Source organism: Lissotriton vulgaris, unplaced genomic scaffold (assembly GCF_964263255.1).
Source record: "Lissotriton vulgaris unplaced genomic scaffold, aLisVul1.2 SCAFFOLD_260, whole genome shotgun sequence".
NCBI lineage: Eukaryota > Metazoa > Chordata > Amphibia > Caudata > Salamandridae > Lissotriton > Lissotriton vulgaris.
Window position 1 is genome coordinate 247,272 of NW_028246903.1, and position 24,105 is coordinate 271,376.

Genomic DNA, 24,105 nt, shown 5'->3' on the forward strand with positions numbered 1-24,105 from the left:
ACAAGGAAGGCATATGAAGGAGCGTTCCGTTCCTATTTGTCATTTTTGGGTTCAGCTAGTGGGGAGCATTGGGGGCAGGAGGAGTATGTACTGAAATTTCTGGTATCATTACATCAGACAGGCAGATCAGTGGCTACGGCCAATAGGCACCGGGCCGCAATTTCCTTCATGGCGCGGGCTCATGGCATCCAGGACCCCACATCGTCCTTCCTCGTACAGAAGGCACTGCGTGGGTGGCAACGCCTTGAGGGTCGTAGAGTGGATGAGAGGCACCCGATAGGTCTAGCAAGGTTGTCCCTGTTAATGTCCGTACTCCCTGCGACATGTTCATCTCAATCAGAGACGGTGCTGTTCCGGGCCGCTTTTGCATTAGCATTCCATGGGGCTATGCGGGTAAGCGAACTGGTAGCAAGGAATAAGCAGGATATGAGGGGAGGTCTGTGTCGAGAACACATTCAAATTAAGGGGGAGACGATGGTAGTATCAATAGTCAGGTCCAAGACCGATCAGGGAGCGATCGGGGACAGTGTGGTAGTCCAGCGGATTCCGGGGTCTCCCATGTGCCCGGTAGAATGCGTGGAGGAGTATTTAGCGCAGAGGGCGGCATCATGGGGGGGAAGCTTGCTGAGGCACACCGACGCCACCCCACTGACTAGGTTTCAGTTTCAGCGGGTGTTAATGGTGAGGCGCGCCGCAGACGTATTCAAAGCAGGTGACATGTTTCACGTGGCTGGGGAATACGGGTACAGGGTGACCTTCCACGGAAGGGGCGGGCTCTGTATTGACCAGTTTCAAAGTTTTATGGAGGGACTGTTAGGGCGGACGAGGTCACCGCCATCTGTAATCATAGTGCATCTTGGGGGCAATGATTTGGTGACCATTGGTCGACGAGTACTTGGTTGGCGAGAAGGGTTCCGGGGTGCACGATTGCATGGTCACACATAATTCCTCAGAAGGTGTGGCGGGGGGCCCTCTCTGTGTCAGCTTTGAATCAGTCGGTAAAGAAGGTTAATAACAAACTGGGTAGGTTGTTTCGTACAGAAAAATTGCATTGTATTCCACATGGATGTATCCGGGGGGACCATATGTATCTGGAGGATGGGGTCCATTTGTCCCGGGTGGGGAATGTCTTACTCATAGGAGACCTCATAGCTTGGTTAAAGAGTTTGTGTAGCCATGACCTTTAGTAGGAGTTTTGTGGGGGGGTCCGGATAGCCGGTCAACTATCCGGCCTGTGGCGGTAAGGTCATGATCGGTGAGCAGTAATTGGAAGATCCCTAGAGGTGGGGCGCCACCCATTATGGATGGGAGCGCCCGGGGGGAGGCGGCCATTGGCCCCTCACACGGGGAGGCGGTACCCTCTAAGGATGGGGCCGCCGAAAGGGAAGGCGGTCATAGGCCCCTCCCTGGGGAGGAGGGGCTACGGGCCCCTCCTGGGAATTTCCCGGGGCCAGGACATCCGCGACGGCGGATGTGGTAAGCAGTGTGGGGTGGGAGGGGGTCTACGCTACCTTCTAGACACCTCACACGAGTCCTCGGAAGACCACCAAGATGGCGTCGAGTAAATATGGGGTCCCCGCTAAGACAAGGAAAATTGGAAGTTGGCACAGAGGTACAGTCCTCTGTGCGCCCGCCCCTCACAAGTAAGGGGGGGGGGAGTTCTGGTATTAGGGATCTGACACCGGTTACGACCTTGCCGTTGGCCCGTAACGTTAGGATGTACAATTTGAATTTTGAGAAATGCATTTACAGGATGTTTTAGAATCGGCTAGGAGAACCTTTGTATTAGAGATATGTTAAGGTTAGCCAAAAAACATCGTAATGTGTAAATGAAATTGTACATGATATGAAACTGTTATTTTAATGTTTTAATTTTGTTTCATATTTTAATAAATACGGCCGGGAGGGTAACTCCCTCCCGCCTTCCAAAAGTTCAAGAACCGTTTCCGTCTTCCCATTCTTGGGGATTGTGTTGGGAGGGGGTGATGGGTGTCCCGGCCATATTGTATGTTATTGAATCTCCTCTTTGCCACGTATTCATCCTTTGATCAGGTCTTTGCCACATATTTGTTCTCTGATCAGGTTTTTGCCATCTATTTCTGTATTCATTTTTATACTGGTTATCATTCCTTGTATTAATATTTGTCCCATATTTTCCTGAATCTTTAAATTTCTCATTTTCTTTATTTATAATTAGAATATCAGACTTACTGTTGCTCTGCGAACGTATTTCATCTACAAATTTTTCAGAATGTTCTATTGATTTTGCAATTTCAATTGCCACATTTAAAGTCATATCAGAAGTTGTCCATAGTCTTTGTTGTATCTATTTGTTATTAGTACACATAAGAATCTGATCTCTTAAGACTTGATCATAATTAATATGTTCGAAATCACATGTGACTGCTAGTGCTCTCAATGTAGATACATAGTTATCAATGGACTCATCGGTTTGTTGTTTTCTTGAGTAAAATTTAAATCTTTCCATGACCATATTAATTTTTTTTCCATATCTAATAGCTAATTGCCTGGTAGCAATCTGATATACATCCAAATTAGAAGTGTCACTTAAAGGAGGTAAACTTTTGAATTCTTTAAGTGCTATTCCGCCAAGACAGTGCTTAAGTAGAGCTAATTTCCTTTCTGCTCCACATTCTTCTTCCTCTAACACTTCAACATATGCTAAAAACATAGGTTCCCAAATGTCCCATTCAATAGGAGGATCACCCTTACTGGCCAAAAATGAAGGAGGAGGTTGAATCCCAGTCAAAGTTAATAAAGAACAAAGGATTTAAACAATGAAAGAAAATAAATATTTTACAATTGAAATGTTTGTGACTCACAACAGTGTGTGCGAATCACAGATGTCACTTACTGTTAATTTCTTTCTTGTTAATTCTCCTCTAGGCAGGTATATTGTTCACAATCCACAGTAAACTGCAGAATAAAGTGTTCCTTTTTTTTTTTCGAAAAAAAAACGATGAAACTAAGCAATAACCAATGGAAAAGGCTCTCATAAATCCTTCTTTATATCATCCAATGGAAAGCGTTGTGAATCATCCAATAGAAAATGCCTATGCAAAGAAATCCAAGTTAAACAGCCAATGAAAACGATTCCTTGAAAAAAAATAAGAAAATATACTTGTTGCACGCATGGAAACGTGTTCCCATCCTCTTCGCCAGTGTAATGAAAGGTACAGAAACTCTCCAAAGAACAAAGGAAAAGAAATCCAATTGAATCGGTAGGAGATCCTTTAATATGCAGCCAGCAAACCTCGGCGTACAGATTGAATGCCGTTTAACCGTACGGCAACACTATTTAAACAAGGCATTACATTTCAAACTACAACACAGACACGCGATCCAAACCCGCATGCACGCCACAACATTCAAACCACAACATACAGAGAAGCGTCACAAATCTACATACACACCGCACGCGAACACAACACGCGACATACACACATTCAAACCAATACACAGTATTTATTGTTTGTGAATGATGCGCGTGCGTTGACGCGCGTCATTTCAAACAATAACAAAACCTTACACGGGTATAACTGAAGACCTCACAAACAGAATCTCAGGGTCCCAACGGCCTCTAGCAAGCTGGATATGCAGGAGACCACCATAGAAAAGGCCACATGGCTTGGAACAAGCATGGGGGGAGGCACGTACCACATTTCTATGTTACTCAGCCAACTATCATTTATTAGGCTGTAACTAGAATTGACAAGTTGGAAAAAGGGTGAAGTTTAGACAAGATGTTTGACTTGGATATTTTACTAGATAAAGACAAGCAAGTATTGTAGACTATATTCCTGCAAATCCAGAAGAGCACAAGCAGACCACGGTGCAGGCACCAAGGACATTTACTCTGCCAAAGAAATGAAACTGTGGATTCTAGATCGGTAAAGAGATTCTTAGCCGTGTCGTAAGAGCCACAATCATGGAGGAGCACCTACTACTAGTAGCATGAAATAAACAGCTTCTGGGCTTTTGAAACGGCTTTTTGCTTCCCTGGCCTGAGCTAAAATCAACATAGAGGGATGGCTCTACTACTGACCGGACAAAGGCTTCCTAGTAGAAAAAAAGGCCATAAAGAACCTTGCCAAATTATTCAGAGCACAATCCGATGGGAAATTAAACTGCATTTAAAGCGTATCTTGGCCGTTCTGTGAAGATCAGAAATGAGGCTCAATACACAAAGCCTCCATTACCTTTTTTACATAAAATTCATGTTGCAGAGGGCATGTTCAACCTCAGGAGTCTCAAGGCATTAATGACAGACTTGATATTCATTGATACACACCAATATGATGCTCATTTTATCAAGCAGCTGGGATCAGATCTAAGCAGTTACCAGGAGTCAAGTACTAGCCCTGCACTGGTGCATCATACCACTGAGTCATCAAACTCTTCAGATGCCTTGAAGTGTTTCAAATTGGATGCATCAACTTCTCATGCATTGTTATGTTAGGCTATATGTATTTGTATAGTGCACTATCATCTGGGTGGTTATCCTGACACGGAACATATGAGTAGGAGTAGTTTGTTCTGGCCAATGACAAGGTAGTGGGAAGGATACGAAGAGCCAGGTCTTCAGCTTCTTGCGGAATTCTAGACCTGCGGAGGGGACTCTTGATGTGCGGTGGCAGGTCATTCCAGGCTTTGGGAGCAATGTAGGAGAAAGCTTGACTGCTGGATCAGGTTCTGCATTTGCGTGGAATGTGGCGTCTAGACACCGGCTGCAGGGAGGTCTATGGTGGGTTTGCGAAATAGGATGTGGTTGTTGACCTCATTATGTACAACAAAGTCAAAAGAGCGAGAGAGCAAAAGGGAACAAGACTTTCAATTACATTGTAAAGTAGGCGTCTCATCTGTGTATGAAGTATCTTTCTCAGAACTATTAACTGCCTTTCTTCACCCACAGCGGTTACTTGCTACCGAGGTCTTTGTGCTACAAAAACAGAGGGATACCAGTTTGGTGTAATGGGAAAAAATTGATTATCTTCTCAAAAGTCTGCTTCTTCTGGCTGGGTTACAACTAGCAAAATAGTAAAGTTTAGTATTTTTTTATTTTGTTTTCTAGAGATATAAACTGAGATTCACAATGTTCAATGCCAAGACATGAAGTAAAAGCAAGCATTGGCAAAGCCAATAGATCTAGCTTTCGTAAGGGAACTTTTTGGTGATAGTTGGGCAGCTGTCTGAGGTGCAGCTGTCCACAAAACACACCCACATTGAAGCAACATCTTGGGCTACAACCCTAACGAAGCTGGGAAATGGGTGAACATACTGTATTAGAAAATGTAGGTAGCACCTTCACAGAAGAGAGTAATAAATATTAGTAAGAAGATAAAGTTTGCATTGTAATTGGTGAGCTTAAACATCATGCACAGCAAAATATAGCACAGCAGATATTTGTGTTCTAGCAGCCATCCAGTACCATTCATCCCTGAGATAATGTGCACCAACACTAGAAGGAATTTTGTATCGTTGATTAAACATTATATGGCGGGATTTTGGTACCTAAAACGGTGATTGAAATAAAGCGGCTATATATAGTGGAATAGCATTAAAAGTTAATTATGTGCGTCCATACATATATTAGCAAAACAGATTTTTAAGTGTTATACATTTATAATGGAAGAAGTAGCAATGAAAGGGTGTTTGTTTTAATTGGATGGTAATATGTTGTTACAGTAAGGTTTGTGCTAAGGAATTGAGGTAGTAAATGCTTTAACGTACATGTTGAATAGTAAGTGCTGGTGGAAAGTGCATGTGGGCAAAGTACATTTAAGGAAGGGTGGTTGTTAGTAAGTAGCTAGACAATTTTAGGGATTGTTTAAAAGCAATGCGGCAAAAGAAGTGGTAAATGGCAAGTATTCTAGAATATTAGGACTGTCTCATACAGCAATGAGGCGGCGCTGGCTGAAATGACTGAGGCTATCAGCGAGTGCCTAGATGGAGGCGGCAGGGCGGCACTGATTTTGTTGGACCTCTCTGCCACCTTCGATACGGTGCCCCATCAGCTTCTTCTTGCCCGGCTGTCATCCATTGGTATTACCAGCCCTGCTCTGGAATGGATATCATCGTTCCTGGACAACCGTACTCAGCAGGTCTGGGTGCCCCCCCCTATTCGTCCTCTGCCAGGAAACTCTACACTGGAGTACCTCAGGGGTCAACTTTAAGCCCTTTGCTGTTTAACATCTATCGGACCCCCTTGATGTTTTTAGCGGAGGAACTGTGTGCGAAAATTATAGCCTATGCGGATGACACCCAGTTGCTATTTACTTGGCGGGGCTCGGACCTGGATACCAAGACCGCTCAGACCTGTCTCTCGTCACTTATCCGCTGGCTTGCACTTGCCCAACTTAAGAGCAATGAGGATAAATCGGAGGTAATCCTCTATGGTCAGTTCCCTTCCACCTTTAGAGAATCATTGTGGCCTCCCAATGTGCCTTGTCCCAGCTCTGTGGGGTATCTGGCAAAAAACCTGGGGGTCTGGTTTGGGGAAAATGTAAAGTTTGAAGAGCACATTAAAAAACTCACTGGAGTCTGCTTTGGTACCCTCAAGGCTCTACAAAGGTTTTTCCCTTTGCTTCTCAGGGAGGCAAAGGAAATGGTAGTGCGGGCTCTCATCCTTTCCCGCCTCGATTATGCCAATGCTTTGTTCATTGGCATTCTGCTTATTTGGTTAAGCGACTCCAGATCATACAGAATGCCGTGGCTAGACCCCTTTTTAACATCTCGCAGAGATCTAGTGTCCGGCAACATTTGCGTGATCTGCACTGGCTACCAGTGGCCCAGTGGGTGCAATTTAAGGCCCTCATTCTATCGCACAGGGCCATTCATGGTCAAGGGCCAGCGTATCTGAGGAGACGCTTTGTCCTGTAAACGCCAAACCGCCCCCTTCGTTCTGCCACTCAGCGTCGGCTGGTCCTCCCACGGTTTCGTAGGGTGCGTTTAGGTGGCCAGTCCATCTCTGTGAAAGCAGCTGCTGCCTGGAACGCCCTTCCCGTGGAGCTTCAACACACTCAGGACTTCAGGCTATTTAAAAAAACACTAAACTCATCTCTTCGAAATGGTCAAGTAATTTTTTCTCTGTCCACTCTCTCACTGTCTGCACACGCGCCAGGACACTCTTGAGTATTCGAGCGCGCTACAAAACCCTGTATAACATAACAGTCTATGCATGCATTCTTTCTTCAAGAAAGCCTTTGTGTGTAAATATTTACTTTATGAACTAAAAGGCATTATTATAAAAAAATTTGACAGCAAAGTAAAACAAATGAATGTGCAAGGGTGATAAGTGAATAATAATTTGTCTTTGTAACAGGCTAAAGAGTACAAACACCCACTTCCTAAACAAAATGGTATACATCAATAATTAAAATGATGCTGTACATACTCAACCGATTCAGAAAAGGGGGTGGTGATGGACAGAGTATCTGAATTAAGCAGAACACTCCTACCCAGTCCAAAGAGCAGGGCTTGATCCATCACCGTTTTTTAGCTCACTGCACCATCCCAGCTCAGAACCTGGCTACATGCAAATTAGTCTGTCCCTGGCCCGGTGCATCATGGGAACAGGGCAGACCAAACTACCAACCAATTCTTATACTGGGAAGGAAACAAGCTTCCAGGGACCGGTTTCTGGCATTTCAGCCGTCTTCGGCCCGGCTTGCTTGAATCCTGATGGTGCAGTGAGCAAGGGACTCACATCTGAGTATCCCTTCCACGCTTATGGTGGACAAAACCATTCAGAAAAGGGGGTGGTGATGGACAGAGTATCTGAATTAAGCAGAACACTCCTACCCAGTCCAAAGATCAGGGCTTGATCCATCACCGTTTTTTAGCTCACTGCACCATAGCTTGTCTCCTTTCTGGTGAAGAATTGGCTTGGTAGTTTAGTCTGCCCTGTTCCCATGATGCACTGGGCCAGGGACAGACTGATTTGCATATAGCCAGGTTCTGAGCTGGGATGATGCAGTGAGATAAATAACGGTGATGGATCAAGCCCTGATCTTTGGACTGGGTAAGAGTGGTCTGCTTAATTCAGACACTCTGTTCATCACCACCCCCTTTTCTGAATCGTACATACTCAGCCAACATCTCCACCACCTACATACGCAGACCCATCAAACTGCCTTCTTAGCCAGCTGGACGAGGAATCAATATAGAAAAGCTACACTATTGCTATCCTCATACATCTAATACAGCGCCAAGGACATACATGCTTCAAGTCCTCAAAATACGTCTCACTCTTCTACAAAACAAAGTCACACCATCACCAAAACACAATCACAACTGCCTACTAATAAATTCTCGAACACTCTCTAAAAACAAACCTCACATCTACGACCTTCTCAGTGACACACAACTGGACTTACTCTTCATGACGGAATCATGGTTGGGAGAGAACATGGCTACAGTGTTGCAAGAAGCTGTTCCTCTAGGCTATCAAGCGATCACACAAACTCTTATAGGCAAAAGAAGAGGTAGCCTAGCTGGTGTATGCAAGCAAATGTTCAATAACACTAAAGCGAAAATCTCCATACAAGGTTGTGAGGCCCTCTTCACAGATGCAACCTACACCACCTTCTTCCTGTAACGTCCTACTCCTTTACAGACCTCCACTTAGTAATGCAACATTCCCAGAAACACTTCTAGACCGTTTCAAACCAGATAACACCACACTCTAACCTATGCATTCCTGGTGACCTAAATATTTGATTTGACAAAATCCAATATGCCCCTTCTGAAAACAAATATCATTGGGGGACACATCCTAGATCCATTTTTGCAAATACAGAACTAGTTACCTTTCAAACTAATCTTTCAGTCATATGGTCAGACAACCATTAACTAGCTTTCCAACATGAAACACCACAAAGCAACACACCTAAAACCACCTCACATGCACCCATTTATCGGCCACGGGATAAACTCAATTTTTAACACTTATTCACACAACTAACTCCCAATACAGATCTAGGCACACTAAATTCAATTAGAAAAACAGTATGAGTGGCTACAGGAAGCCTTTGATATTCTAATACCCCTCAGAACAAAACAGGACAAAAGAAAATAGGCACCTTGGAGAAATACAGAGCTAAAAAATCTAATTCGAAAGCTGCAACATACGTGGCTCAAAACAAACACAAACCAGGTCAAACTTTGCCTACAGAAACTTCAAAAAAGCTAAAAAAATAAAATAAAAAAAATAATATTCACACAATTCAAAATGCTAAAATGTGCAAATAAAGAAATGTATACAATCCTCACAAGATTTCGTATACCAAATTATCGAGAAGGAACTCATTCCATCACTCAAGAATTCACAGACAAACTGTCAAATCGTTCGAGCCAAAGCAGACATGTTGCACTCCTATTTAAAACAAAGGAAAACCACCAACACCGACCCCTTTCCAAAAAAACCCTACAAGAGTAAACAAACCAAGCCTGTACATTCCTTCAAACAAATATCACTAAGTAAATGTATGGATCTGGTCAAAGCAAGCAGGCCTGCTGGCAGCCCTTCTGACCCATGTCCACCACTAACCTTCAAAATAATTAGTCGAACTACCTCTGCTGCAGCAACACTAAGAAGAATTCTCAATAATTCTTTAACTATGGGAATCTTTCCAGAAGACCTAAAAAAAAGTAATGCATACGCCCATTATTAAAGAAAACAAACCTGGACCGAGTTAACCCGACAACTACAGACTATTTGCAAATTGACCTTTCCTGGGGAAACTGACAAAGCAGCATTCGCCTAGATGTCACAATTCATTGAAGCTCACTTCATACTTTGACTTCCAAACAGAATTTCGTCCAGGAAGAGGCACAGAATCTTCCCTTGTTGACATCCGGGATGACCTTAAGCACACAATAGACCAGAACAGGGTTGTACTACTTTTCTTGGACATCTCAGCTGCATTTGACACAGTTGACCACACCTCTCAGATACAAAGACTTTACAAAGCCTGCATAGAGGGGACTACTCTGGACTGGATCACATCCTTCCTTTAAAACAGAACAAATGTCATCCATACCCTCTTTCTCATCCAAACCGTACTTCACAAAAGGAGGGGTCACTCAAGGCTCTATCATCGAACTATGCTTTTTAACATTTACATGAAGTCACTATCAGCACTGACAAATGAGTTTCACATCACATGTGAAAACTAAGCAGATGACACAAATACTCCTTAAACTTCAAAGCCCCAAAGACATTGGAAACTCAAAAATCTTTAGTTGCCTCAGAGCCGTTGATCATGACTTGTAGGTATCAATTGAATGTGTTCAAAACGAAAATAATCACATGTGGCAATTGGAAAAATTATGACCCATTCATCACCTGGCCTGACAATCTGGGAACACCACTTAACGTATCTAAGGAAGTAAGAAACCTTGAAATGACCATGGACTCCAAGCTATCAAAGAATGCCCAAGTGGACAAGTTAGCAAGATCAAGCTTCATTACTTTAAAAACTCAGCGACAAATATTCCCCCACAAGGTCCAGGCTACGCTCTCTCTTGTACTGTCTAAACTCAATTATGCCATAGGCCTCTACCATGTATTATCTTTATAAACTATGAAAAGATTACAACAGATTCAGAACTCTGCTGCCAGCCACTCCTACATGTAAAGCCACAAGCCCACATCTCCCCTGCTTTGAGGACCCTACATTGGTTACTGGTTGTCAGAAGATCCACATTCAATCGGCTTTGCATCACCCACACTGCAATACATGGAACTGGGGCGCTCTTCTTCAGGAATAAAATCACCAAACACATTCAACAAAGGAACCTCCACTCCAGAATGGCACCTCGCCTAAAAATCCCACCATATAAGTAAAAAACATAGGTGGCACATTCTTCCCTGTTCAAGCAGCTAAACTATGAAACTCATTACTCCAAAACATAAGATCCACTGATAACTAGCTCATCTACACAAGACTACTCAAGAGTTGACTCTTCCCTACATAACCAACATACTCAAACATAAATGTACAGTATATCCCTGGGTACATGAGCATTTAATTTGATTATATGATTTTAGATGTGTATTCCTTTGTATTAATGTGTATAATAAATATGTTTATAAATATATAGATATTCGTTAGGTGTAATTAACAAATGGATGTATTACTTATGGTTATATTAATATATGCTTAACATGTATATAGGTCACTGCAAAGTTTTCATAAACGTTATTAAATTAGATGCTTGTGGATCCCCATTTATCTACCACAATAAGTACATTTTTATTATATCTATCTACAATTGATTCACTATTGAATTACTAAAATATATATCTATAAATAAACACAAATAAAAGTACTTATGTAACTATATATTTATTGCTTTGCTCCTTTTACAAAAGATTATAAAAAAATCAACCTCTCAAATTTGCTTCCCTATATCTCACTCAGTTTATCCTCTACCTCCACTCTCATGCTACACCTCATTCTACTACTATGATACCCAAAATAACCCTTTCTAGACTCCTCTCACCTCTATTCCTCCTTGCATCATCTCAAACTTTTTACTATTCAGATCTCCCAAACAAGCCTTTCTAACCCCTTCCCTTATGTATCGCTCCTAGACTCATCCGATACCTCATTTTTCTCCCTAATCTACCTTTAGAGACTCTCCCCAACCTCCATCTCTCCTTTACTCATCCCAAACCTCTTCCTACTGTTATGATCATAAATTAAAGACTTCCCAGACTCTTGCCTCTTCTATCCCTCATTCCCTCTTCTATCCCTCCTTTATCCTTTTCAATCCAACTAACAGACTCACATGTCCACCGCTTAAATGAATCAACTTTTCCCTATACTAATTCACCACTAATCCTTTTTTAGTTCCGGAGTAGCGTGCTACTCACCGAAAAGCACTTTGATGCCTCATCAGTGGTAGTATGCGCTATATAAATACAATTACAATGAATAACACACATTGGCTTTTAATTGTCATGTTGCATTGGGTTATCTAACAGAACGACTACAAGATGTTCTACCACCAAAAACGAACGGGGACACAAATGGGACAATATCCCCATCCTCAGAATGTCACTTCCTGATAGACAGCCCATTCTAGAAATATATGAAAGCCAATAGCTGAATGGGAATAATGCAAATATCATCCTTTCTCAGCACATCAAGATATTGTACTTATTTGAAGAGTTGGTGACGTGGTCTTCCAGAAAATTAAAGCAATCTGAAGACAAACCTAATGCCACAAACATTACTCCTGCACAGTTGCAACAATTCAGAAAAGAAAGGCACAGTTGTAGTTTGCATGCTGTCTCAAAATGGTAAATCCCTGTCACAAATGGATTCTCACAAACATGTATTAATGCTTTACTTAAGTGTAATCTCTACAGGATATGGTTCAAATTTACAAGCAGGATTTGTTTAAAACTTTATCTCAAATTCTATAAACCAAGCTTCCCACTGGATGGATCAGCTGTACACACATCTAGAACTGATGTTGGATTTTAATCTCAAAAGCATTGCAAACATTTACAGGCGAATAGTAGTTTAGACAAAATTACTCGTATGAAATCCAGACGACTATAAATCAGTTTTATACAAGCAGAAATTATAGCTTAGCATCCTATGATCAATTTGTCAAAAAAATAGAGAAAAGTAATTTCCAATAGAATGAAAGATGTGAAGCCAAAGGTAGCCTACACATAAGGCAGATTGTTCATATTAACCATAGCACCTTCAGATCCAAACTTTCGGAGATAGACAGTGCTTTGATAGTCTTGACAACACTGGCAAAACCTAGTGAAACTTCTGCAAGGGACACATGCAATGATCCGAGATTTGTAGCTCAAAAAGGGAGTCTACATGCAGTATTGTCATGTGGTCCCTCACTCAGAGCTACAGAACACGTAATGAGGTAAAGCCTCATGTGGGAAAAACAAAATCTCGCTGTATCAGTAATTCACTTAGTAGTTCTACTGCAATGTTTCAGCTTTCGAATTAAAAGTCCTTAGGTTTCAAAATATTTGTCATTCTATATTGGAGTGTATATTGTAGTGTTTATTGGTTTAATTTTAATATATATTCGTACCTGTAAGGGTATAGTTGGGAGTTAAACAACCAAATTAGCAGTAAAGGTATCTGTGCCCTTGTGTAAACACGTAAATATTCCCAGTTCTATTTCAGATATAAAAATTCAGCTGTATTGAACTATATAGAACAATCCGAATTCCTATGCATCACTGATGTGCATGGCGAGATATGAGATCCAATTATGCATATTACACAACAGAATAAGAAACTTAATAAAAAACAATAATATCCTTTATTACTTTGACTTATGTGCGATCTACCTGAAAATCTAGGTCGATCTTTGCCAAATTCCTCAAATCGTTCGGTAGCAACGATAATGACAACCATCACTGAAGTAATGTTGGCGGACTCATGCCTGAGCCCATAAAAAAAGTATTTTACCGGTTGGAGTAGTGGTACTTTGTCACATGGTATGAAATGCCATCGAAAAGGAGACAAAACAGTTGTAACCAAAGTAATGGGATAAAAGACTCCCTCGGAGGCTACAAATGCCAAAAACAGGGACCGAACATATAAACGACTTTTATAAAATAAAATAAAAAGGCCTATTTACAACACAAGTCACTACCTGAGTGTTGAATAAAATATTTGAACATGTCCTTACAACTTGTTCACATTGATTCCGGTATCGGCTTGTAAACAGGCTACGATTTTAAAATAAAATGACTTTGCTGGTGATCCCTCTTCAAATAGTTTGAATTCTATGGATGTTTAGGAGAAGTTTGCACAGCTCAAACTCTCCCTCCCATACAGGCCGAGGAAGTAATCTAGCACCACTCCTTAAGCAGCTGTGCCACCAAGTTTTGAAAAGAGTGAATTAAAGAATCCCTCTGCTAACTCTCGTTGAGGAAACAGTATCTCATATCCCCCTGCTGACAACGGCTTATTAAACCTGCCTGAGGCCTCATTTCACATGTATTGCATTAGAGGATCAATGGATCACTTGCAAATTCACAGTCGCGACACAATGATTTGTTTAGATAATGCAGTCTGTACCTGGTTCCCTAAAGCAGGTATAAGCAGCTACTGGGCTTAGATCCTATTCTGTTCAAGATTATTTACTCCTGTCCATTTATTTCCATTTTTTCTATACTCAATAACATTTAGCTCTTACAAGCTTGTACACTGCTAGCAGTGTCGGGTAAAACTATACAACTGTGCTACTAAACAGGCAGCAAACTCATCTGCTCTGAGCGGATCCCCAAGAGCTTTTGCACCTCAAATGTGTTCTCATTTAAAGGCTGTGACCTGTACATGCTTGCTGTCTCAGTTCAGTGCAAATGATAACTCCTACTGTAAGGTTAACCCCAGTCCTTGTTATTGAAGCACACACTCTGCAAGGCTGCAGTGTAACTTTAGAAGCGTTGCATGGTTACAAGTGCAGTTTCAGATAATGAAGTGTCGGAGCACCCTAACCACAAAGAGAAAAAACACAAGACAGTAGTCTACTTCATTAGGCGACAGAAAGAACATATCAAGATAAAACACACACTTAAAAGAAATAATCTTTAACCAGAACACCAATAACAATATAACGTGTTGCACATTTCTAGTGTATACCATTACTTTCCCTAAAACATTTTAAAATTAAAGTAAACCTCGTGGTTATCTTTGGAAGATATTTTAAAATCTAGTGTAGTATTTGATACATATTTACTGATAAACTCAAGCTTCACAGTACAAATGTGTACGGGGTTGTGTGAAAAATGTATGGAATGGACAACTCTATCGCATCTGGAGCGTCTGGAGAGGAGGCGAAATAATCAAAGTGGAAATCCAGAGGGAAGAGGTAGCCCGCGTTGGAGGCAGCCTCTTTCCCAGGGCAACCAATCCAGATTGAGATGAGCTTGGCACATGCACATGACAAGTTATTTGTTAAAACAAGGGCAAGTGTTTGGGCAGTCCAGGATTTTAAAACTACATTCGATTTTTAGGAACTTACCATCTCAACAATCAAGATGAGCAGCTATTCTTTTTGCATGCCAGACCAGGGGCGGCTCCTCCATTGATGTCTCACCCCACTTAAATACCCCCGAGAGCATGAAAAATAAAATGTCAATTAATTACCATTTTATTTTTCATCCCCCGTCCGGTGCAGATCATCAGACACAGCAGCAAGGAGGTAGGTGGACTGCTAAATGCACTGTTTAAAGTGTGCATGTCTTTTTGTTCGGCCATCTTGTGACAGCCAGCCACCATGCACACTTTAAGCATCTCTTACCCAGCTGTCTTAAACCGGCTGGGTTAGAGCATGTGCATGCCTCCACAGCGCCATGGAGTGCCGAGTGAGGCCGCTCCTTCCAATCAGGGTACAACTCTCATACTGATTAAAGCAGCGCCCTGATTGGTCAAGTGAGTTTCCTGGTAGCAGGGCTGCAGAAACAACAAGGACGGCCAGAGCGAGGTGGTATCCATCCTAGTAGATGCCAGCTGTCACTGTGTCAGACTTTGGACCAATCCAAACTGCCTTTGCAATAGTATGTCAGCTAAAACTTTTGAATCCCCTCAGGCTTGAATACTGCTTCCCATTTTACAGAGCGGTCTCACCTTAGCAAGCTGCAATTACCATGAGCACTAGTTGATGTGTCAATCATACTGTTGGAAACTTATTGGAACATCATCTGCAACGAGCTTTCATTAGAGTGAGCCAAGATCCACCATTTCATCTAAAAGTAAATTCTCTGCTGCCACGGTGATCAGATTCTTTGGCTATCCCGTGTGATCAGCTGTTCTAACAAGCTTTGGTAAATGCAATAGGTTTCGGCTATGTGATTAATAATATTTGTTTGTGTAAATAAATTACATATTTGTGAATGCGCCATTAATCCAAGCAGTTAACTGCTAGAGACCTCAACCAGGTGTTATACTAATGAGCAAACTATGCATATTTTTGTACCTCTCCTTGGCAAGAGCGGGAGAGAGACACAGACACAGAGGGTGGACAGAGCAACGGTAAGAAAGAGAGAACGAGCATTAGAGGGGTGCATTGGGAGAGCGCTTTGGGGCTACCCCTACTAGAGGGGCATATCTTGCTGCAGGTCTGGATGGAGATAGGTTTTCAGGGCTGTTTGTGGGTGCCGGTGCTGGCAGAGAGGCGACGGCTGCATGCCAGAGTTTAAATTCATGGCAGGAGGTGTACGGGCCATCAGTTTGAATGGCAGTGGGTTCTGCAGGCGGAGTTGATGTGCATTGGCAGAGCTGAGCGTCACTGCTAGTGGTGGGATAGTCGAGGGTGTTGTGGGAGGTGGTATTGATATTACCGGCTTCGCTCTCAGGGCGTTTTCTGTGCATCATGCAGCGCAGTTGCTGCCTCTAGGTCCGCTACAGCTGTGGAGGGAGGGGCATGGGTGTGGCTGTAGGATCAGGGTTTGATGGATGCCAATGTAGCTATCAGTGCCGAAGAGCCTTCTGTACTAAGGGCAGGGTGCCAGCTGATGGAGGGGGGCATGGGGCGAAGCGAGGGGTATACTTTTAAGAATAAAGTGTATTTTTACAAGTCCCTTTACATATCTGTGTCTCTGTGGTGGCTTTCCCATTATGATTGTGTATCGTGTTATGGGCAGCATTAGCAGACCAGCCCTTCACTTTATAGGGTGAATATTGTGTATGGAAAGTGCTGGGGTTGCAGTGGCAGGTGCAGGCCTGCACAGTGTCCAATTGTCAAGTTGATTGCATCTCGGATAGACTGTATAAGCTTGTCTTTGAACAAAGGTGAAACCCTATGCGGAGCTCCCGGCATTGTCCTTTATGCTTACATCCATCCGCTTAAAGCAGAGCTTTCCCAAAAAAACAAAGCCATATCACAATGCAGTCAGTCACTCAAGCTTTCCATCACCTTTTTCCAAAGGATATAACTCTGGTTGCTTGTGGTGCTTGGAGATTGCATACTGGGCGCTAGGTTATGGTTCACAGCGCAGAAGAACTGAAGTGTTGTGAATTCCCTTTGCCTCCAAGGCCTTTTGCGTGAGAGTACTGGGGGCGGGGCTTAGGGATAAAAGTAAGACTTGGAGAACGATGCATTCCAAGCCTCTTGGAAGAAATGAAAGTTACTGCGCGGAGTGAAGCAGAAACAAGAGTCACCAGATCGGACAGCAAAAGAAAACTTTTTACTAACCAATCAAGCCTTTTAACAAAAATCTCAGCACTTTGAAAACAAGCACAAGCGCTGTGCAGGCAGAACCTAAAAAAAAGAACTCCACAAAAGTAGATGAAAACAGTACTTGGGTTGTGGAACACTGATAAGAGAAGCACATGAGAAAAACAAGAAATAGTATGCCACAGCCAATAGAAACTGAAGAAGCGCAAGAGACAAGCACGCCAACCAATGAAGAGAAAGGGTGGGATGAAACCCCCTTTTCAGAATTATATTAAATACAATAGATTGCGTGAGTGCTGTGAAGGCGAAACCTAAAAATCATCAGAAAACATATTTCTAAATGTCAATAAATAAGGGGTGCTCGTATTAAACATTTACAATACTCCAGACTAACTCCACAGACTAAGTGGGTTTAATGTATCCAAACTGCTCCTACTTCACTTTAAACTTTTAATTGTTCCAAGTTAGACTTTTTTGTAATCTACATTTGCTTGGACTTTATGTTCTTTATCTTTTCTCTGAATTGCATTGTGCTGGTTGAGTCTGACATCTATAGCACATTTTGCCAAATTAAGACTTGGAACTCATTCAAATCAAAATCAAGATTATAAGATGTAGGGGGGTCTTAGAGGGCATTTTATGTCACCTATGTTGTGGGCCCAGAGTATTGTAGAAGCTCAGATAGATCATATTAATCCTGAAATGTATTTTCTTCCTGTCGGAGAATTACCCGATCTGCCTTTGTATGGCCCAAAAACAATGAATGCAAATTACCCAAGGATATCCTTTGAGAGCGATTAATGCAACCATATTGCTTTCCACTGACAACCCTTGACTTGCAAGTATCACCAACTAATTACAGGGAGAAGCAGTTCTCCCTGTAAAGTCACCTGCTACTTTAGAAGCAGGACAGAATTTCTAGCTGATGACGGGAAAACCGAGAAATAAACACCAGCATTAACACAACCAAAGGAGTAAAAGGAATCTAGACCACAGTATTTTCTGGCACTGTGCATCAGACCTATGTTAGAAATTGTGTTTTTGATTAAGGGAGATGAAAAACCCTTCTCAAACAACCACAATCCTCGCCAGGGAGAACCGAACCACAAAAGCCACTCATTTAACCTGTGCTTAAACCTCTGGTAGACTGTGACAAAAGCAGCTGTGCTCGACTTGGAGGCGCTGTGTTAAGTATTTATGCAGTACACAAACAGTAATACAATCAATCAACCAGAAAATCCCACAACAATTTAGAAACCTAGAGAAAATTTTAATAAAGTATTCAACAAACAATAACAATCTAATCAGTAGAACCAGAGATTTGCAATTCCAAAGATTGAGGAAAGTATAGCCACAAAGCGCCACTCACAATCATCTGGTCATGCTAAACCAGGAGAAAGTCATACGTTCAGGCCGATCGTGCAAGAGCGTCTGCCTTATACAGGGATCAGTTTAGTCTTGCTAAAAGTTACCAATAGTCTGGTGCAAATGGTGTAGTTCGCAGTGGAGGAGACCACAAGAAGAGCGTTGAAAATGGTTGTTGCTGTAGAGCAAAGAGCAAGCCGAGCACCATGGGTGGTTGTCGCTTTAGCGTGAAGATCCTGTCGGGCATTGCACAAGTTTGTTGCCAGTCACCGCAGGCAGTTATCGCTGTTGCAGGACTTCCAGATCTTGCATAGCCGGTCGTCGCTGCTAGCCACTGTAGCATGAAGAGTCGGGTTCACAGAAGCTTTGCATTTTGTGGTCATTGCGGCTAGCAATATCTCAGCACTAACAGGCTGATTCACAGTCACAAAGAGCCAAAAACTTCAAGATTTCTCCATTTCTTTACAGGAGGAGCTCAACTCATGCCAGCAAAGGACCAGACCAGGGAAGGCACCTCTTAGGGATTAGGACTCCCTCCAACAGAGGTCAGCAGAGCTCAGGCAGGTTCAGTTACAGGTCCTGACAATTCCAGTGCAGCAGGTCAGCCAAGCAATTGCAAGGAGGCCCCTGGAGCTTGTTGTGTTCCAGTAGCTCAGAACAAGAGGTTAGTCACCTCACCACTGGAGTCACTCTGGTAGTCGTGGGATGAAGCAGCAAGACATGCCTCAAGCTACAGGGCTCCCCTCTGAGGGTACAAGGCACGCTTGAAGCAGGAGTCCTCTAGTAGCAGCAGGGCACTCCTCGTAGGTACAAAGCAGGCCTCAAGCCGCAGAGCAGTTCTCTGAAGTACATGGCAGTCCCTCTGAGGGTCCTCCACAGGTCCAAGAAAGAGTTGTTCTGATGGACCAATATTTATATGTGCTGCCAGCCTGGGTAGTGGGAGAAACTTATAGGCCCTTCTACACCTGGCTTCTGGAAACTTACCCCTTCCGCTGCCCAAGCTCCAAGAGGGCTAGGGTGACAAAAGACTGGTGTGAAGGTCTTTGTGAGTATGCTGGAAGAAGCTCCTTGAAATGCAATTGGGAAAGCTCTGCCCCACACATCCTGGCGGGTTGGCCCATCCTGCAAACACAGTCCATCTTTGTTTCACTGTCTGGGAGGAATACACAAAGGCCCAGTGCCATGCTAATCACAGTCATGCCAGGACAAGTGCTGCAAGGACCAAAAGGTTAGGACAAAAAATGCCAAATTTCCAACAGTGGCATTTTGAGAACTGTGACTTAGAATTTGACTTAACCATTTAAGACAGCTTTAAAAGGCAATTCTTTTGAGATCAAAAATGACATTTCTACCTGGTCTTAATCAAGAGTTGGTACTTACTAAATATAATACAGAAGCCCAATGTTTTCCTATAGGAGAGGCAGTCCTTACAGTATTGAAAAACAAATGTGTTTTTGGTTCACTACCAGCCTATGTAAAACTTAAAAACACATGTCCTACGTTTTACATACAATGTACCATTCCCCATGGGTTACTTAGGGCTTACTTTAGAGGGGGCCTATATGTATTTTAAAATGTTTATGCCTGGCAACGGGTTTATTTTGCCATGTCGAATTGGCAGATTAAAACTGAACTACAGCAGGCAATGGCAGGCCTGAGATTTTTTAATGGCTACTTTTAGTGTGTGGCACAATGAGTGCTGGGGAATAATAAGTGCTGCTGCACACTAGTAGTATTGAATTTACAGCACCTGGGTACCTGTGGTACCATATCTGTGGGACTTACAAGCAAATTAAAGGTACCAATCAGGTATATGCCAATTGTACCATTGTTTTGGTGGGGGGAGGAGCACCACCACTTTAGACCTGGTTAATAGTGATAAAGTGCACAAAGTCCTAAAAGCCAACAAAAACAGGTACGGAAAACAGAGGAGTTAAGGCAAAATGTTTGACAGTGACCACACTGAGAGGGGCCAAGTCCACAAGATTGGCTTGGTTCCTATTTATTTTATATAATGAGATTAAAATGAGAAATGTGCAGAGGAATAGTTCAATCCTTTTATGAGTTTCAGCCCCCTTTAAAATATACTAAACCACGTCAAGGGTCTTTCTTCAGGACTTAAAAGCCCCATCTATTAAGATCTCATAGTACAGGACTACCGGCTTCACTAGTGGGGTCTATGACCCACATATTCTGTCCTGCAAACCCAATATGAGTGTGTGCCTATTTTCAAACATGCTCTACAAGGGTATGACTCATCAGAGTATGCCAGCAGCCAGGAAACTCCTAGCAAAAGCACTACACTTCAGAAAGTTATGAAGAGAATTCTAATCAGTGCCAGCACGGTGTCGGATTTCTGTACAACATTTGCAACTGCCACAGTTTGTGTAACAGCGGTGTTGACTTCTCCAGGTGCCACTTTAAGGACAGACTGCATGTGTCGGTGGAAAGGTACTTGGAGGGAGGGTGTCCTGTGTGAAAGCGCAGGCTGCAGTAATGGACGGCCAGTGTGGGCTCCATTACTTTCAAGGAGGACGTATCCGGACGCTAAGAATCCATGTGCCTCAAGACATCTGTATTATGTTGTTAAACACTGTATGCATGTCACACCTACCTATCCTGGTGAACCCTCCCAGAGAACAAGTTTAAGACTAAAAGGCTTGTATATATGGTGGGGGTTAGTGCTGACGAGTAAATTGTTCAAGTTCAGGCGGAAAAGGGAAGTTGTCTGCAAGGAGAAATGTTTTATTTTGCGAATATGGCCTAGTAAGAAATACCACACTTTAGCAATGTCGACCAAAACAGAAAACCATCCAGGCAGGATATGAAGTGTCCAGGGAAAACTCTTGTCAAGTGAACCCGGATAGAAGATAAAGAGGCAGCTGAGAATTATTTAGGACTAAAAACCCTAGTAAATTCCACTGAGAGACGAGATGAAAGCAGCAGATAAATACTTGGGCCTCACCACAGTCGGAGTGCCCAAATCTAACTCAAAGTTGGCTGAGAGAAGGTAAATAAGATGTACTCATGCCTCAATCCTCAAGTCAGCTCTCCCCAGATATTTGATGAAGAGGTGGATGAAGGGGAGTCCCGCCTAAAAACCCAATTGAGGTACATCCACAGGCAAGGAACATGCATTAGTCGCAATAGGTTTGTGTAGCACCGTGCAAAGGGCCTTCCTTCCATAGTTGATTGTAGTTATTAAATGCCAGTGTCTGGAGGAACTGTACATATAGCTTCAACCGTCATCCATTTAGAGTGAGCACCAGTCAACTCTTCTGTAACCACAAGTTACAAGGAGTGTCAAACACAACCTAAGCACCCAGCTGCTGTAACTGAACGATGGTCATAGGAAGCTCCTGATGTAACTCAGTCAGTCACAGGAGGAGCTAGAGAGAGGGAAGGGGGTAACCTACCCGGCCTAGGGCACCAAAATCAGTCCTTGCTAAAATGCTCAAACCAGTTCTGCTCCCATCTCCTTGTGCGTTCACTCGCTTCCATCAATCCACCCATTCCCCTGCTCTCCTTCTCCCCTCTCTCCCCCCCTTTCACCCCTTCCTCTCCCCCCCCCCCCCCCCCCACCACCCATCTCTCTCTCGAAGCCTCTTCGTGCATGCTGCAAGTAACCGAAGAGGCACCAGGGACGGCCCCAGGCTTTCAAATTCGACCATCAGAGGCCCCAGCCAACCGGGGAAATGCTCGGTGGAATACATGGTCTGTCCGGCCCTGGAAGGAATGTTATTATCTCTCTGGCTGAAGCGATCGTTTGGAGTTCAGATACTTTTTATCAGTTAATGCCCACGCTCTAGGCGGTTCGAGACTCCAACCTTTCCCCTGAACGTCCTCAACATCAGATGCCATCTTTAGTCATTCACCGCGACACCGCGAGAATGACAAGTGACATCAAGATGTGGCCCAGAGCTTCTCGGAACCGCAGTCCGTGAATACGCAATCACAAACCCTATTCACCTTTCAATCACGCTCTTGATTTCTCACCATAAAAAAGAGCTGGCTGCTTTTTCTCAAGCGCAGGTTTTGTAAATACCCAAAGAAAGAGGATGTAGGCTCTCAGGACGAAGGCCTCTGTCACGAGTCTGCGGTCTTTCTTTGTCACTGCAGCGATGGGGAAGTCAAGGTCTGCGCGGAACGTTCTATTTCACATGAAAATTATAAATTATAAAAGGAGCGCGCGCTGGGTTAGAGTGGCAGAGGTGCTCTTGCAGAACGTAGGCCTTAGAAACTCATAAATCCCAAGCAGCAAGCACTTGTTCCTAAAAATACACTGACAGAACGGAAGTTTCGGCATTAACCTCGTGTTGACATGCACTTGTAATTAGCTTTCCATACTTGGCGTTGCGGGGAGCACGAGGTCACGTGCCTGATTTAGCTCGAGGGCAGCGCCAAGTGGACCGAGAAAAGACAGGTTCATAAAGAGATTAACTCCGGATTATAGGGACTCGTTAGGGATAGGAGTGTTTTTATGTCCATGAATGTCAGTGTATGTATGTATGTATGTATGTATGTATGTGAGTGTTAGGTGTGTGTGTGTGTGTGTGTGTGTGTATATATATATATATATATATATATATATATATATATATATATATATATATATATATATATATATACATATACACACACACACACACCCAAACACACAAACACACAAACACACGCATACACACACACATACAAACACACACACAATATGAGGGGAGGGCATACCAGCATCAACACAGTAAAAAAAACGCACACGAAGAGAACACAACCCAGTCACCCAGTGCAAACTAGAATCCCTTTACACAAAGAATACGTCTTTCGGAGCAGATGGCAACACATTTCCACAAATACGGAAGTCCCACACCCTTTTTTAAGCACGGTGAGCCCTATAAACAGATTTGACAAGTGTACTCACCGAATCGGTGTGAAATGTTTCCTGACTTCAAAGGCACGGGGTCAGGGCGCGCACGGGTCGGCGGGGAAGGCGGCGAAGGTTGGGCATGGCTCCGAAGGGCTCGCACCCAAACTACTCGCGTCTTTGTTCCGAGTCTCGGAAATAATGCTCCCACTTGCTCCAAACTTCTCCCGAGTGCCGACCGTGCACTTCCAGCCTCGGGTGGGCGGCTCCCGCGGCGAGTCCCTGTTTGCTGTAATCCAATGCTCGGCCCGGTGACGTCACGCGGCGCTCACTCAGCTGCCACCAGGCACTGCGCACGGGAGAGATCCGTTTCCTCCGCACAATGTGCCTTGTTTAGTTTGGCATTGTAATTCCACCCCAGCGCAGTCACGCTGGGAACCCCAAACATCCTTCCTTCAATTTTAATCAGCCGAGTCTGCCGGACAATACGAAGTTTCCTATGACTGTGCCCTGCGACAAAAGGGTCTCTGCCAGGCTGCCACCTGTTACGCGGTGCCCGCTGCCGGGCAAGGCTTGCTCGGCTGGATTTGCATTCGCTTTCATCTTGATTTGCCTATGCCAGCCGTGCAGCTGCATGGGAGTGCGAATTGTTTTCGCGTGCTAAATGCGACTGAGGGGCTGGCCTGGCT

The 24,105-nt window shown here is 43.4% G+C and overlaps 1 protein-coding gene across 2 annotated transcripts in view; it reads right to left on the reverse strand.

Moving 5' to 3' along the window:
* LOC147665693 (cAMP-dependent protein kinase inhibitor gamma-like) overlaps nt 1–23,649 on the reverse strand; it is a 136,833-nt gene extending 113,184 nt beyond the window's left edge. The window contains exon 1 of one of the 2 annotated variants that reach the window (XM_086949591.1): nt 23,474–23,649. The gene's annotated coding sequence lies outside the window, so the exon portion shown is untranslated. The remainder of the gene's footprint in view (nt 1–23,473) is intronic. The other variant, XM_086949592.1, reaches the window with a different exon arrangement.
* Nucleotides 23,650–24,105: the final 456 nt, after the last annotated feature.